At 43.2% G+C, this 17,459-nt stretch overlaps 1 protein-coding gene and 1 long non-coding RNA gene across 2 annotated transcripts in view; one reads left to right on the top strand and one right to left on the bottom strand.

The window, feature by feature from the left end:
- The window catches only part of LOC133379162 (uncharacterized), a 31,091-nt gene extending 17,115 nt beyond the window's left edge, over positions 1-13,976 (top strand). Inside the window, exons 3-5 of the long non-coding RNA XR_009761128.1 lie at positions 7,324-7,407; positions 10,105-10,220; positions 13,549-13,976. This is a non-coding gene — a long non-coding RNA (uncharacterized LOC133379162). The remainder of the gene's footprint in view (positions 1-7,323; positions 7,408-10,104; positions 10,221-13,548) is intronic.
- Positions 1-16,059, bottom strand: part of LOC133379137 (E3 SUMO-protein ligase PIAS2-like) — a 52,094-nt gene extending 36,035 nt beyond the window's left edge. The window contains exon 1 of the mRNA XM_061613856.1: positions 16,041-16,059. The gene's annotated coding sequence lies outside the window, so the exon portion shown is untranslated. The remainder of the gene's footprint in view (positions 1-16,040) is intronic.
- Positions 16,060-17,459: the final 1,400 nt, after the last annotated feature.

Below are 17,459 nucleotides of genomic sequence, written 5' to 3' on the forward strand. Positions count from 1 at the left end.
GACCTGAACTCCTCTCTGAGATATTGTACTGCCCTACAAAGTTGTCAAAATGCAAACACCATTTGGGTTGGTCTTTCACAGTCCAATCCACTTCCTGTGTAGCTTGGAAGAATTTGGTAACATGTGCCTCTGAGCATATGGTGAGTGGTGGCAACACCTGTAATTAGCCCAAATAATAGAAAGAAGATATGTCCTGTGCTGATCTTGTTTTAGCCGGGAGGAAGCAACATTATTAAGACAGTTGATATAGTTCAGATGGTCACTTTAAATATTTCTGATTTACTTTGCAATTTTAGTGAAGTTTTCTATAGGAAATCATTTTCTTTTGCTTTTGTTTCTATGAATATGTGAAGTACAGCAACACTTTGCAAAATTTATACTAAAAAAACTCCAAACATAATTGTGGAATAATGGCACTGACTTCTGCAAAATAGTCTCCAGTGGACCTCAGAAGTGTCTCAATTTGCAAAAGATAAAACAGTGGGAGGTGAAATATATTCTAGCAAAATTCTAAGTGTGCTCTATGTTTTTAATTGATCGTGAACACCTTGCCTTAAATAAAGTGGTGTAAACATAGCAGGCTGAAAACACGAGTCCTCTTTTTTCCAACAACTGGAGTCATTGCTAAAGTAGCAGCATATTGCTATCAGTCTGATTTTACATTAAACTGCAGTTTCAGGCCAACTGTTAATGAACCCGAAATAGAAATAGACCATAACCTCCAGTTTGAAACAAAAAAGGCTATCTTCACTATCATATGACATTGACCAATAAAAAGGCTCTGAAATTAATAAAAATAAATTTGACACAGATTTCTAGGATGAATAATGAGGGAAATAACATTTTCTAGTTTAAATTCTCTGTAGAAACATTAGTAACACAGGAAAGAAGCAAAGTAAGAAGAACACCAACAAACATACAAAAATATAATTCTCCATCTTTGGAGATTGCAGGTGTTGCCGCCACTCACCATATGCTCAGAGGCACATAGTAGTAGTTTATTGCGGTCAAGGACCCGGAAATTAAAACAGAATAAAAGAAATCAACATATAATACAGAACAAAAACAAGATTCATGATACAAACATTAGGAGGAGGCACGTATTGATTGGGCAGCAAATACGAATTTTGAAACTTGTATGGTAGTATCTCTGTCAGAGCCTGTGAGGAGCAGAGCAATCATATCTTCGGGGGGAAAGTTTTTAAATTTCTGGTTCGACAAGATAGGATTAAGGAATTTAGTTCTGATTTGTGAATAGAGCGGGCAATCCAAAATGGAATGGGAAAGGGTTTCGATCTGTTCATGACCGCAAGGGCATACACGCTGCTCATAAGGGGTTCGTCGGAATCTCCCTTCTATTATCGCTGAGTTTAAGGCGTTGAATCTGGCTTTTGTGAAGGCTAAACGTAATTTGGGTAAAGTAAGAAAATATAAATAAGGGGCGAGTTTACCAAATGCAAAAGATAAATTTAGGGCCAATGGGGAGCATGTTTTGGATGCATTAGAAATTGAGTTTTGGTAATCAATATCTATAAGCCGAGAGCAGATCTGTGGGAGTACATCGTTTTGAGATTGGGAGGCCAAATAGTCTTTGGAGAGGCCAATTTTCAGCAGTTTGGCTTCTATATTTGTGATCCAGGAAGAGGGATAGGTGTCATTCCAGAATGGGGCTAGAAGGCCTTGGGGAAAGTTAAATGAAATTTTTGCCCAAAAGTTGAAAGTCATGATCCATGCTCGGCAGTCCAAAGAGGTCAACCCGCATTCAAGTCTTAATGCTGCTGAGGGAACACATCGGGGCACAGCTAGAAGGCTGCGGAGGAAACTGGAAAGTGTGGTTTCAACGGAAGGACCTAGAGAGTGAATCCAAATGGGGGCACCGTATAAAAGTTGGGGAATGATCTTATATGTGAATAGTTTGATAAGGGCTGGGACAAAGCGGCCGCCTTTATAATGAAAAAAGCGGAGTAAATTCTTTGTGGAGCACCTTGCTTTTGTTACTGCTGCTCGGATGTGGGTAGACCAACTCAGAGAGGCGCGGAAAATTATGCCTAGATATCTGTAGTAGGCAACTTGTGCAATTTGATGTCCATTTCTCGACCAAACAGGGAGGGATTTGCTGTTGGAAAAGACTAGGATTTTAGTCTTTTCGAAATTAATGACTAGTTGGTTGTCATTGCAATAGGACATGAATGCCTTTATCATATGGGTAAGGCCGATCTTCGTAAAAGAAAGGAGCACAGCGTCATCTGCATATAATAGTAACGGGCAGGATGTAGAGGCAATTTTAGGAATATGAAAATCATTGGAGAGACACTGTACTGCCAGATCATTTAGATATAAATTGAAAAGGAGAGGCACTAAAATGCAGCCTTGTCTCACCCCTGTGAATGTATGTATGGGGTTTGACAGGCCACTGTCTTTACCACAGCAAACTCGGAGGGATGTGTTCTGATGTAATTTGTAAATCAGGAAAAGGAGTCTTTTATCGATAGTGGTATTAATTAATTTGTGCCAAAGTTTGTCCCGTGGTATGGAGTCAAATGCGGCCTTTAAATCTATAAATCTGTTATGTTTGTTATATTTTTCAGCAAGGTGTTGCAAGATTATACAATGATTCAAAGTGGAGCAACCTTTCCGAAATCCAGATTGCTCTAAGCCCAGAATGTTTTGGTCATCAAGCCATGACTGAAGTTTTGTTTTCAAATGTGAGGCATATAGCTTTCCAATAATGGAAAGCAGACTAATCGGGCGGTAATTTGAGGGGTCTTGCCTGTCTCCTTTTTTGTAGATGGGTATAATGGTAGCTTCATGCCACGATATTGGAAAAAGACCCGATTTATTAAAGTTGGTAAAAAGCTTTGCTAATAGGGGGGCCCACCAATCCTGGTTATCTTGGAGAAGTTCAGCAGGGATGTTATCTGGGCCTGGTGCTTTACCCTTCTTAAGGTCCGCAATCAAAACCCTTATTTAGGTTTGATTGACAGTCGGCCAATCCGGAAGCTGGGAAAGTTCAAAGGACAAAGAATTTATTGGATTGGTTGGGTGTTTAATCCGATACAAGGAGGAAAAATAACTTTCCCATGTCTGAGGAGAGATAGCGTGCACGGCTATGGGGTGAGATCTAAAGGCCTTCATAATAATAAACCAGAATCTCTCCGAGTTATTCTGTCTTGATGCAACAATGAGATTGTTCCATTCCTCTTGGACTGCTTGTTGTTTTTTACGGGCAAGTGTTGACTTGTACAGTCTCTTGGTTAAATAGTACTCCGGGGGGAGGGAAGTAAGATGTTGACGACGGTAATTTAGATAGATGGATCTTAGGCGTAGTTTTAAGGCTTGACACTCCTTGTCAAACCATCTAGGGCAATCAAAATTCTTAGAATTGTTGGTTGATGGTCGTAGGGATAAAAGAGAGCGTAACGCTGAAGACAGAGAGTCGTAAACAGTGAGGATTTCATCGGAGGAATTTGAATTCATCAACAGAGAACGAGTAGCTATAGTACTCGGGGCGGTCAAAAATTTCCCTATGTTTGTAGCTAATGAAAGAGTCCAGATAGGTCTTTTACGGTAAGAAGTAAATTTTTCAATGAGATTATATTTGTGGGCCAGGCGAATCTCTCTAGGGATAATGCATATAACATTCAGGGGGAGATGATCACTACTTAGTTTTGTTCCGATATAGAATCGATCAATTATACTTAGCAATTTTTGGGAAATTAAGACACAATCGATTGTACTGCAGCCGTGGTTGGAGATGTATGTAAATTCAGCACAGTCATCAATGTTTTTAAGGCCATTTAAAATGGTCATGTGATGAGAGGCTACAAAGCGGGCTAGATTAATTCCGCTGTAGTTAGTGACCGTGTCTTTCGAATTCCTTTCATAGTAAAAGGCTGTATGGTCGCATTCTTCGCCTCTCCAAAGGGACGAAGAGAGTAGTTCATTATTGCTTCCTCCTGGCTAAAACAAGATCAGCACAGGACATATCTTCTTTCTATTATTTGGGCTAATTACAGGTGTTGCCACCACTCACCATATGCTCAGAGGCACGTTACCAAATTCTTCCAAGCTACACAGCAAGTGGATTGGACTGTGAAAGACCAACCCAAATGGTGTTTGCATTTTGACAACTTTGTAGGGCAGTACAATATCTCAGAGAGGAGTTCAGCTCTCCTGCTCCCCTGGTGCATTCACTATAGCTGCCCAAGTACTGTGTGGCACCCGTAACATGGAAAGCACACCTTGAACTTGGCCTGGTAGCAAATGGGCAACTAGCGCAGATTTCAGAGCATAGGTATTATGTGCTGATTGGGTCTAACCCATGTCAGCAATCGTGCCAGAGCATTCTGCACTAACTGCAGCCTCCGGGTCAGCTTGTGCTGCATGGGGATTTCTGTGACCTTGGCTGACTGGCTGCCAGGATTCTTTTAGTTTTGGTTGTTGGTTAGGAACCCTGACTGGTTGTGGGATGCTGTTTTTTTTTTTTTTGCCTCACTCATAGGAAACTTGTTGTGGTTGGTATGGCATTGCATTTACAAAATCATCATGGTTTTTTGTTTTTCTGTTTGCATTTTATTTACCTCTGACCTCACTCCCTACCTCCATAGAAGCAGCAACAGTTCAGCTCAACCCCCTTAACCCCACTGATGATGCACCTTGTTGGTTGCATGATGGTTTGTTTCTTGCACAATAGCGGTAAAAGAGAATTCACATACAGGGAAGTATGACTCCAACTGCGGTTGTTCCCAAGTTACTGCCTGTGAAGGTAGACCAAACCATGTGTGTTTTCGCTCTGTCAATTACTCCTTGGAATTGGGTTAGCTATCAAAGCCCACAGGGTAGGCAGGAAAGGGTAGAGAATCTTCTGTTACTCATTTCCCAAACCTCTCTCTGCAGTGAAGGGTCAAGTCTATAAAGACATTTGGGGCAAACACATTAAAAGGCAGGGGCAGGACATTCAAGGCAGGGGGTTGCCAACCTGCTTTGATATGGATATCTTTGCAGAGGTTCCCTAGTCAAGCCTTACCAACAGCACAATCCTAACCATATCTACTCAGCAAAGAGACCTATTGAGTTATATGGAGCTTAGCCCCTTACTAAGTGTGTTTAGAATTGCAGCTTTCAAGGGCATCCATCTTTACTCTTGAGTGCTTTCATTTAACATCTCCACAACACAAGGCTCCTTTCTTCCTACAATGGCCTCCTGGTGACTGGCTTCACCTGCGGGCACTTAAACCCTTCTTGCCAGAAGCAAGTAGGCTAGATTAAATGTTCCCTATCCAGGCTCTCTAAGCAGGTGAGAAGGTATTCTCCCATCACTTTCATCTGGACCTGAGAATACCCTCTTTTAGCTAAGATTTCTATCTTAATTTCCAATTGGACATTTTTTTTTAATTTGAATGGTATGCTCCAAGCAACTGTGGTTAATGCTTAATGTGTCATGGTTAATGACATCACTAGGGCCCACCCCCACAACATCACTAGGGCCCAGGGTTTGGGATGCTTCTGACCTGGCAACCCTAATGAGGCTATTATGAGGCCTCCCCAGATGTTCCCATTGTCTGATGACCTGTCATGTCACAAAAGCACATGGCAGCTGAGAGGATATAAAGGTGGTCCTTGGGGAAAGCCAGTGGGCACAGGGAAAGGCATTTTCCTCTTCCCCAGCTGAAGACAGCAGGCAACAGCTGTGACATTCAGCATTGTCCAGTCTTCCTCCACTTCCAGGAGATGAACTGGTGAATGGATGGGACGATGCGATCATCTGGCCATGGGATGCTATGGAGCAATAATGAGGCAAGTTTACTTGCTGAGTGGGATCGCAGCTTTAAGGTGGCTGAGATCCACAATCTGAAGCTGGCTGATGTCTAGCAATGGATCTAGCAGAAGCTGGCAGCTGTTGGTGGGTGGAAGCCAGTGGATTTCTCATTTGGAAACTGGGGAGGACGCCGCATGGCTGAGGCCAGAGGATGTTTGTGAAGGAAGCTGGTTGAAATTCACCTTTGGAAGTCCGTCGACAGAAGCTGGTGGATATTTGTGGGTTGAAGCTGGGGCACAAATGTGAATGGATGGGGGGGGGTGAGAGGGGTGGATGTGTCCGCTGGCGTTCCTCACGGATGTCGGCTGGCCACGTGTTTGTGTGTGAGTGGGGTTTCAGATGTGGTCGAGGGGGTGGTGGGTGTAAGTGTGTGAATGTGACGTGTGAAAGAAAACCGGTGGATATTCATGAGTAGATGAAACCAGTGGAAGTTGGCATGCTGATGAAGTTGCCAGGCAGACGCTGGTGGAGGATAGTAGCCATCCCCCTCATTTTCTCTGTGTTGTTTTTCCTTCTAGGGGAGGGGTTCTCAAGACCAACCGTGAAAGCAATGAAGAGAACTGCAGGTCTTAAAGAAGCCAGCTTATTTTTCTAAATAAAACTTTTCCTGTATTCATCTACCTGTGGTGTCCATTGTTTTCTTCAAAAACAAATAATAGGAGATGAAATCCCTGTTATGGTGTGCCCTTTGCTGGTGTCAGAGTATACATGAGGGGCGGGCTATTTTAATAATAAACACATCAATCACTGCTGAGGTGTCCCCACAATTGTCAGGCTGAGGGAGGTTGTGCTATTGCCATTGGTTATGTACTGCCTGTGATGTCACAACAGGAGATGGTGGCTGAGGGGAAGGAGGCAGCAGGAGGAAAGGTGCAGATCACCCAGAGTTCCACTGCAAAAGGAAATTAATTCACGCTCAGTTCACCTGGAAATGATAGGAACTGCTTCCAAGTGTAATTCAGATGTTTTTGAATAAATTCAGTGAATTAGTTAAGCTATATTAGTTCATTCCAAGCACTGAGGTGATAAAAAAAATAAAAATAATTTATTAATCCCATTCAGTAACTATAAATACATCCTGCAGCCATGTCTTTACTATTTTTGTTAAAGAGAACTGATTGTCCTATTATGTAAAGAAAGTACTGTATTAAATGACTCAAGATTTTTTATCACTGCATTTCTAGATTATTTAAATTCTGAAGTAATACAGGGTTGGATCCATAACAGATCCCTCCATTACAAAGGATGAACTACTGTTGTTGCAGGCATAGGAAAAATTCATAAAATGCAAAAAAACCCACCCAGGTTAAGTCTCTCTGCATCAAGGGGCAGGGTTCTTTTTAATGTAATTTTTATTAATTTTGTTTTGTTTTAAAGGCTACAAATTACAATAAAATAAGGTGAATAAAAATGAAAAGAATCCCCAAACTTACAACAAAGATGCTTAAAAATACATGAAGATACAAAGCAAAGGCTGGTGTTTAGTATGATTATTCTCTTTACAGATCTCTTAGCAGGTTTTCGTGAAACATGGGTTGAAATCCCTACTCTTTGCAGGACAGGAAAGGGGAACTCAAGGTTCTCTTCAGGTATGTGGAACTCCCTCGCAAACCTCTCTGACCATTAAGATCCTCCTCAGAGGCTCTGGTCAGAAATGTCCCCACCTTATTTATCTATTTATTATTGCATTTATATCCCACCTTTCCTCTTAAGGATTCCAAGATGAGTTGTATCTCTTTCTGTCTCTCTCTCTCTTTCTCTTCATATTATCCTCACAACAACCCTGTGAAGGATAGTGAATTGGCCTAAGGCCACACAGTGATCTTCAGGGCCACGGGGGGATTTGAACCAGGGTCACAGTGTTGTTGTGAGGATAAAATGGAGAGCATGGAATCCTGTATGCCACTCTGACCTTGGAGGATGACGGGCAGGATTCAGGTAGAGTTGAGAACGTCCCTTGTCTGAAACCCTGGACAGTCACTGCCAATCAATGTACTGATCTAGATGGACCAGTGTTCTGACTCGGTATAAGGTAGCTTCCTAGGTTCCTATGTAAAACTAGCTCTTTATTCACGACCGTGAGGACTAGAATCTTACTTTATCTTTAGGGGAAGGTCCATAGCTCAGTGGCAGAGCATGCACCAGGTCCCAGGTTCAATCCCCAGCATCTCTGGGTAGGGCTGGGTGAGATCTCTGCCTGAAATCCTGGGAAGTTGCTGCAAGTCAGTCTAGACAATACTGAGCTAGATGGACTCAGTATAAAGCAGCTCCCTATATTTCCTGTGTTCCTAGATAAAAAACAACAGGGTTGATCCCACTGACCCAGGAGTATATGTTGACAAATACTCCAGATTGTGTATCCGTTTCATTACTTCATCAGAAGAGTCTACTACTGTATTGAACAGCAGCCAAGCTTGACTCCCACTAAATTCACTGTAGTCTTCCAAAATTCAGGGCAAAAAACAATTCTCCTGGGGAATGATTATCCCACCAATATGCCTCTGAAACAGGGCACTGAGATTCCAAAGGGAGGTGGCTTATCCTCTGGCATAGCTGTGTTAAATTTAGTGAGCTGCGGCAGCCAAGGCTGTTCCCTGGTCTCCCCCCCCTTTTTTTAAAAGCCTGGGCAGTTTCCCCCCTTCCAGACCAAAAGTCCTAGAAAGTTAAATGAGCATCTATGGGGAGGTCTATAGTGTGGGAACCAGAGGGAAGGATATTGCACAACCTGGGTCCCACCACTGAAAAGGCCCCATCCTTTGTCATCATCAAGCACACCTCTGATGGTGGCCGCTTGCAAAATTTAAGATCTTTACACAGCCCCTGTGAAAAAAGCAAGTTCCATGATACGAATTGTTTGTTAGGAAAGGGACTGAAAATAAAAACTGCCAATATTGTAATGCCTTTATACAAATCTAGAGTACAATCCCACTCAGAGTCCTGTACACAGTTCAGGTCTCTGCACCTCAAAAAGAATGTTGTACAGTTCCAAAAGGTGCAGAAAAGAGCAGCCAAAATGATCAAGGACCTGGAGAAATTCACCTGTGAGGAAAGGTTACAGCATTTTTCATTTGGGGGGGAGGAAGGTGAGTAATTGGGGTGGGTGGAAGTGACAAAAGTATCTAAAATTATGCATGGTTTGGAGAAGGTGGAGAGGGAGAAGCTTTTCTCCCTCTCGTAATTTCATTTATTTACTTACTTAATGATTAAAATATTTATAAGCCACATTTTTCTTAGAAATATGTCAATGTGGCTTAGAACATACAAAGACACAATAAAATTTAAAAATCAATAAAAACATCATTAAAAACTGATAAAAGCATCAACAAATACTACATTGATTAGAGAGAAATTGATTTTACAAAGACCTGTGTAAACAGTTCAGTTTTCAAAAGGTGCCTGAACCTCTATTGGGCGAGAATTCCACAGGGCAGGGAATGCCCACATTGAAGGCTCAGTTCCTGATGGAGGCCAAACGAACCTCAGTGGTGTGGGGAACCACCAAATATGCCCATCAAAAGATCTCTGTGATCGAGATGGATCATAAGGAGTCAGGTGGTCCTTAAAGTACTTTGGTCCCATAATACTAGACCTTGGGGCCATCTAATAAAGCTGAATGACTGAGGACAGACAAAAGGCAGTACTTTTTCACACAAGGCATAGTCAAACTGTGACACTCACCACCAGAAGCGTAGTGATTGCCATCAACTTGGATTTCCCACTCCCTGATATTTATTTTTATTTAATTTCACCCAGCGTACAAAAACACAAAAGGAAAACAATCAATGAGTACAAGAGTACACCACACAATGAATTTGTGGCAGAGAAATTAGAAGCGTTATTAAAACATACGAATAAGGTTTAAGAAGTCACTATTGCGGATAGTTTTAAAAAGGAATTAGGAGAATTCATGGAGGCTAGGAATGGCAACTGTCCATGATGGCTTATGTTATATCCAGTATCAGAGGCACTTTGTCTCTGAATACCAGTTGCTGGGAAGCACAAGAAGGAGAGGGCTATCACCTTCATGTCCTCTTCATGGGCTTCCCATAGGCATCTGTTGGCCACTATGGAAAACAAGATGCTGGACTAGATAGGCCTTTGATATAATCCAGCAGGAATCTTTCGGAGTTCTGAGATTTACTGTTGATGACTTCAACGCATCAGCAAAAGGAGATGTCCAGAGCTTTGACAGTTCCATATGGTTCCACAGTGTTCTCTGTCCCTTTGACGGATTCCTTTCCCACAAGGTCTTCTAATGGGGAAATATTCATTTGGTCTTTTTCCAGTTCTTCAGAGTGTCAGACACCAAGCCACTCAAGGGGGAGAGAAGATGATTCTGTTACTGGCGTGGGTAATGACAAGGACCTCCGAAAAAATACCACTTACCAAAGAATCCACACTGGTAAGAGACAAAGCACATACAACATTGGCAGGAAAAGTTTCAGTCTGAGCTCAGGCCTTGATAAACATAGGAAAACCCACGTGATTGAAAATCCACACAAATGTTTGGCATGTGGAAAGTGCTTTGTTTACAGCTCAAATCTTGTGCAGCACCAGAGAACTCACACCAGGGAGAAGCCCTTAGAGTGCTCTGTCTGTGGGGAAAGATTCAGCACCAACTCAGACTGCAGCCGTCACGAACAAATCCACACGGGGGAGAAGCCATATAAGTGCTCGGAGTGCAGGAAAAGGTTTCAGCTCGCTTCAGATCTCTCTCGTTATCGGAGGATCCACACTGGGGAGAAGCTTTATGAATGTTTGGACTGCAAGAAAAGGTTCACTCAGAAGGCGAAACCTTGATACTCATTGTAGGAAGATCCACACAGGCAACAAACCGTATCGATGTTCACAGAAACACCTGATGGGTTTCAGTGAAAGCTGATCTCAACTGCACGTCCCTTCAAAGCTCACAGCCCTAATTCTAATGGACTAGTTCATCCTAAACAAACCTGCTTGGGTCTTAAGGTCTTCTGTAGAGGTCCTGCAGTGGGTCCCTTCAAAGGATGGGGCCTTTGCTGTGGTGGCACCCAGGCAACCAGAACACCCTCTCCTCCAATCGTATTCATTTGGCACCTACGCTGTTTCCTTTTAAGTACACATTAGGGCAAATGGGGCATCAACCTCAGTCTGTCCTGAGTCTGCCCCTTCCCCGCTCTATCTTCTTATTTATATGCAGTCCAGGGGGTCACCATACCTGTCAGCTTCTTCCTTCTCTTAGTCTCATTGTAGCCCCAAAACTAGAGTTAGTTGACCCCTCCTGACACTGGCCACCTACAGTTGGGCTCCATCCTTTCTGCCCTAACAGTCCCAATGGGCAGCAGTCACTGCCGCTATTAACAGTGTTTAATTTTGTAGATTCCCTACTATAAGCATGAGTTCCATTTATCTGCTGTTTTTATTAGCTGTTTCGTCATTGTTTATGTATGTATGAATTTTGTTTGTAATTATTTGTTTGAGAGCTGTCAATGAGATGTTTTGTTCCTTTGTTTGAATGGCAAGATGAAATCTCCCCCAACTTTTATTAAGTTTTATATAAAAGAAGCAAGAAGGAGGGTGGTATTCAGTGGTAGTCCAGAGTAGACCCATTGAAGTTAATAGACTAACTTAGGTTCACTCTGACTAGGGTTGAATACAACCCAATATATACTTACTATAAACCAGACAAAAATCCAACTGAATACTGCCATACCAATCTTCAAGCCTACTGTCACTCTAAAAGTTGCCTTCTGAAGACCTCTTTCAGCAAGTCTTTTAAGTAGATACCTTACCCCAGTCTGCATCTGTATTGCAATTGTTTCTAAAGCTGTTTTGTTTTTAAAGGGTTTTTTTAGTGTTTTATCACTGTTATTTGCCCCCCTGGGCTCTGTTTGGTTAGGAAGGGCAGGATAGAAATTTAATAACAAGTAATAAAATAAAAAAGCAAAATGAACTACACTTCGCTCCCATGAGGTACAGTGCAGGCCACCAAGCTGAATGGCTTTAAAAGGTGTGATTAGATAAATTCATGGAGAAGGCTATCAATGGCCATGATGGCTATGTCCTACCGCCACTGTCTGAGTCAGTAGGCCTTTGAATATCAGCGTCTGGGAATTGCAAGTGGGAAGAGTTGCTCTTGTGCTCAGGTCCTGCTTGTGGGCTTCCCAAGCCTTACCAACAGCACAATCCTAGCAATACCTACTCAGAAGTAAGTCCTGTTGAGTTCTATGGCACTTAGTCCCTTAGTCAGTGTGTTTAGAATTGCAGCCTTCAGGGGCATCCATCTTTAGTCCAATCTAGTGCTCCAATCTAACATCTCCACAACACTAGGCTCCCTTCTTCCTACAATGGCCTTCTGGTGACTGGCCTGGCCTGAGGGCACTTAAACCTTCTTGCCAGAAGCAAGTAGGCTAGATTAAATGTTCCCTACCCAGGCTCTGTAAGCAGGTGAGAAAGAATGATCCCGTCGCTTCAGCTGGGCCTGGAAACACCCTCATTTAGCTAAGATTTCTGTCTTAATTTTCAATCAGAGAAATGTTTTTGTTTGAGTGGTATGCTCCAAGCGACTGTGGTTGATGCTTAATGTATCATGCTTAATGACATCACTAGGGCCCACCCTGAAATCTCAGGGTTTGGGAATGTTGGCCTGGCAACCCTACTGGTGTCCCATAGCTAGACTGCAATAGTACACACACTCAGTAGGGGCTGGTGCCTACTAGGCCTGGTGTGGTTGCGGAGAGGTCCCAGGGGGGTGGCCAAGTTATTCCGGTTTTCTCCCCATCCTCTCTTGCAGAGATACTGTAGACACTCCTGCCCTCACAGTTGCTTCTCTGCTGCTAAAAACATTGTTTGGCCTCCACCTGTTCTGATTCTCCTCATATACTCCTCCTTTGCACTTAATAAAACTGCAATGTTTAAGTATTTATTAACACCAAAGTGTCTTGTCGTGGTTGAGAAGGGGTCCCTGTTGTCACAAGTTCTAGTGTAGATTCATGCCTCAATAACTGCGCACTGCTCAGAGGTAAGCCCCCGCTATATTCCATGGGGATTGCTCACTGGTTAGTATGTACAGGATTGCAGCCTGAATTTGTTAGTCTGAAACTAACACAAAGACTGTTAACAAGGAACCCCACACATTTCCAGACCTATGGGGAAATATTGTCACCAGCAGAAGCAGCATATTCATTTCTATATCTTTCCAGAATGTGTAACAAAATGCAGGAAAATTAAGTGGAATAGGACCCAAGAGACTACAGTAAAAATCATGACTCCATCAGGAACTCACTGTGTGTCCTTGCGCCAGTCAGTCTCTCAGCCTAACCCACCTCATAGGGTTTTTGTGAGGATAACATGAGGAAAAAAAATGTATGAATGCTACCTTGAGCTCCTTAAAAGAAAGATGGAATGGATTTAATGTAATACTGATAAACAAGGAATAATGAACATTTAAAAAAATATATTTCCAGCCTGCTTGTTCCTGATTTTGAACTGGGGCAGGGGTGCAGGTTTGGACTCATTAAAAAATCAATCTAAACACAAGCCCTGGTGCAGTTTCCAAAATAGGGCCCTTTATGCTAGAAAGGAACATATGAAATAAGGTACCACAAAATAAGTCTTGTGCTATCTTCAAGAGTAATCAGTTTATTATGGTATAAGCTTTCATGGGCTACAAAAGATACTCTGAGCATGTGCAGTTTAACATTTTAAACTCACTTATTGTTTTTGTTCAAATCTCAACCTTATTTTTTATGTAGGACTGCACTGCAACATTTATTGATGAAGACAGATCTGAAAAGAACACCACAATTCTTAGTTGGTCAAGTACAAGGTTCTAGTTTTGGTGTACAAAGCTCTACAAAGCTTGGGACCAGGACACCTGAAAGATCGTCTTACCCCTTATATACCCAGTCAATCACTATGCTCTGCAGGTGAGGGCCTCCTGCAGATGCCATGTTATCAGGAGGTTCGTTCCGCACAACAGAGGAAACAGACCTTTAGCGCTGTGGCACCTACCCTTTGGAATTCCCTCCCCTTACATATTAGACAGGTGCCATCTCTGTTATCTTTTCGGCGCCTACTGGAGACTTCCTCTTTCAACAAGCCTTTTAAGTAGAGACCTTATCCCAGTCTGCATCTGTTTGGGAATTATTTTTTAAGATGTTTTTAAAGTTTTTTTTCAAAGATACGTTTAAGATGTTTTAAAATGTTTTTGAAGATATTTTGTTTTAATGTTTTAAAGCCTTTTGCTTTGAAGATGTTTTAGAGTGCTTTTAGTGTTTTTGTTTGCTGCCCTGGGCCCCTTCTGGGAGGAAGGGCAGGATATACATTTAATAAATAAATAAATAAGTCACCAGCTTATAGCGTAATCCTAACCACATATACAGTAATACCTCAGTTAACAAATCCTCCAGGAAAGAAGCTCCTTTTAACAAAGTCATTGGGGGGGGGGTCTCCTTGTCTACAGGATTGCAGCTACTTCAGGCAGCTCTCTGACGCATGGCTGGAGTGGCACTCCTAGCCAGGTGGTGCAGGTGCTTCCTCAGTAAACAGTGCTTTGGGTGCCCTGAAAGCACTGTTTACTGCAGACACATCTGTTTGAGCATAGGGGAGGATGACAGAGAGAGAGAGAGAGAGACCAAGCACAGAGAGGTGCCGGTGGCTGCCCCTTGTCTGCCTGCTCAAGTGTATGGAGAGGAGAACTGTGCTCAAAACTTTAGACTGCTAGAGCAAGATGCTAATAATAAACGAAAAAGGCAAGGCAGGCATCCCTGAAAGAAGCCTTCAAGTGGTCTGTATGCAAGGCTGACGTGACCTGGTTGTTTCATTTCAAACGTGTATTGTTAGTTTTGAACAAAACGTTTGCTGAAATATGTTGAACTGCTCTTCTTTTTTGTGGTGTAGGAACTTATTGTTTCCATGTTATTCCTATATATGGTACCAAAGTTTCTGTTAAACAAGTAATGTCCGGAATACATGCACTTCTTTAACTGAGGTATTACTGTACTCAGAAGTATGTCCAAAGGGATTTACTCCCAGGAGAATGGGATTAGGATTGCAGCCTTATCAAGGGGAACAAAAACTGGACTAGAATAATGATTCATCACCCCCTTTTAACTTTCCAACAGCTCTCCTGGGCAAACAAACGTACGGGGAGGAATACAGCCACAACCCCACCAAACCTCTATGGGCAAGCAAACTTGCAGAAGAGGAAGATGATGGGATAGGGGAGAGCAGAGATTTATGACCACAATATCCTCCCCCTTCCAACTTTCTAAAAACCCCTGTGAGCAAATAAAGTTGCAGAAAGAGCATGCCCAGCGCCAGTGGGCAGCCAGGTTGGAAGTGACAGGAGCACCTGGGCCTGGGCAGGTATAACTCCTGCTCCAAGTTCTGTGCTAGCATTGGGTTGTGGAGCACGTACCCCGTGCCCTGATGCTGGCACAGACTGCGGAGTGGGAGCCACCCTCCCAAGCAACACACATCCTGGCTACCGGCGTGGGCTTAGCATGCCACTTCCCACATTGCGTATGCTTGCCATCGCCCAAGATGGCAGCACAGGCATGCATGCACAGCACACTAACACACTGACGCATCCAAGACTATTTAGGCTCCCAGCGGCGGCAGTAGTGTTGCTGTACCGCTGCTGTCACCAAGGGCCGCTGCAGTCTGGTGCCAGTCCTGAGAAAAAGACCGGGTGGGACTTCAGGATATATACTTACTGCAACCTACTAACTTTCCAAAAGGCTTTGTAAGCAGACAAGTTTACAGAAGAGTCTTTAATTCAGCAAGTCACCATGTTACAGTGAAATGCTAACCACGTCTACTCAGAACTAAGTCCTACTGAATTCAGTGAGCCCTACTTCCATGTAAGTGGGATTCAGACTGCAACTTTAGCAAGGGATAAAAAGCCAGAGTGGAGCAACGATCCACCACCAGCTATCGACTTTCTGCCAGGAATCTCATGGGTGTAGCGAATAGAAATGTGGGTGGGACATGCAGCCTCCTGCTCCAGCTTTCCAAAAGCCTTTGGGAGGAAACATATCTGCATAAGAGGAGAACAACTGCCAAGCACATGGAGGGTCAGCATGCAGGGAAATGGGAAAATAACTCACCTTCCCCAGGTTCCTCCCTCCACCATTTCTCCCAATCTTCCTATAGCATTCCCTTAGCCCGTTCACAAAAATAAATACAAATAAGTTAAGAAGTAAACAAAATAGGTAAATCTTTAGTATAGAAAGAGACTCACATGGTCCACTGTTGCTCTCTGTCTCTCTGCTAACTAATACTAATTAAAAAACCCTCACTCACTCCCCAACCCAGTCCTGCAAGGAAAAGAGGCTGTTGCAGCAAAGCACACAAAAACAGAGGCAGGCTGACATTTCTTCTCTCAGTTGTTTCCCCACCTATTCCCAATAATAAATGCATTATGAGTAGGGTTGCCAGGTCCATGGCCTGAGACTGATCCTGTATCTTTAGGAGAAGAGAAAGTCAGCCAAGTGCACTTTTTCTTGCAACTCTGTAATGGGAAAAACCACAAGGTGGAATTCTCCCTTCCCCCTGCACAACCTTTAAAGATACAGAAGACCTCTTGGTTGCCAGGCCCAACCTCCAAGAGGTCTTCTGTATCTTTAAAAGTTCTTTAGGGGAGAGGGAGACCACCTTGTGGTTTTTCCCATTACAGAGTTGCAAGAACACCTGCACTTGGCTGACATTCTCTTCTCCTAAAGATACAGGATCAGTCTCAGGCCTTGAACTTGGCAACCCTATCTCTGCACCATTTTTCCAGCTCTATAATATCTTTTCGAGGCAGGGCAATCTGAACAGCACACACTATTTCAAATGTGGTCACACCGTTGTTATGCTTTGTCACCTGTCTGCTCTCTTTGAATTTTGTCCATAGCGTACGGCAGAAGACCATAAACCAACTGAGGGGGCGATTGTAGACTTCTTCACCAGCCCACTGGAAGACTTAAAAAAGCCAGTGTGGTGCAGCAGTTAGAATGTTGGACTAGGACTTGGAAGGTCAGGGTTCAAATCCCCACCTAGCCATGAAGCTCACTGGGTGGCTTTGCGTCAGTCACACATCAGATGGAGATATGAGGCAAAATGTGGCTACTGACAGACAGCCCTCCATCATGGACCCTGCTCTAGCGGAGAACTACTCTCTCCTCATCCTAGCAGCTTCCATCACTCGGGCAGTAATCAGAAAAAAGGGAGGCGAATCCCAGGCATCCCTCTTATTGTGCCTAGACCCAGGTTAGAATTGTCCTCCACCCAGCAGTATTTTCTACTGCATTGTCAATCACTGCTATTTATATTGGAGTTTAATTATTTCAAGCTGCTTTGGGTGCCAGTTTATGGCTGTGATTTACTTGTGAGCCACTGTGGCATAGTGGTTAGAGTGTTGGACTACAACCTGGGAGACCAGGGTTCGAATCCCCACACAGCCATGAAGCTCACTGGGTGACCTTGGGCCAGTCACTGCCTCTCAGCCTCAGAGGAAGGCAATGGTAAACCCCCTCTGAATACCGCTTACCATGAAAACCCTATTCATAGGGTCGCCATAAGTCAGAATCGACTTGAAGGCAGTCCATTTTGTGTGTGTGTGTGTGTATGTGTGTGAATGTGGCCCAAATCTCAAAAGGCTCTTGTAACAATAGACTAA

Source organism: Rhineura floridana, chromosome 1, assembly GCF_030035675.1.
Source record: "Rhineura floridana isolate rRhiFlo1 chromosome 1, rRhiFlo1.hap2, whole genome shotgun sequence".
NCBI classification, from domain to species: domain Eukaryota; kingdom Metazoa; phylum Chordata; class Lepidosauria; order Squamata; family Rhineuridae; genus Rhineura; species Rhineura floridana.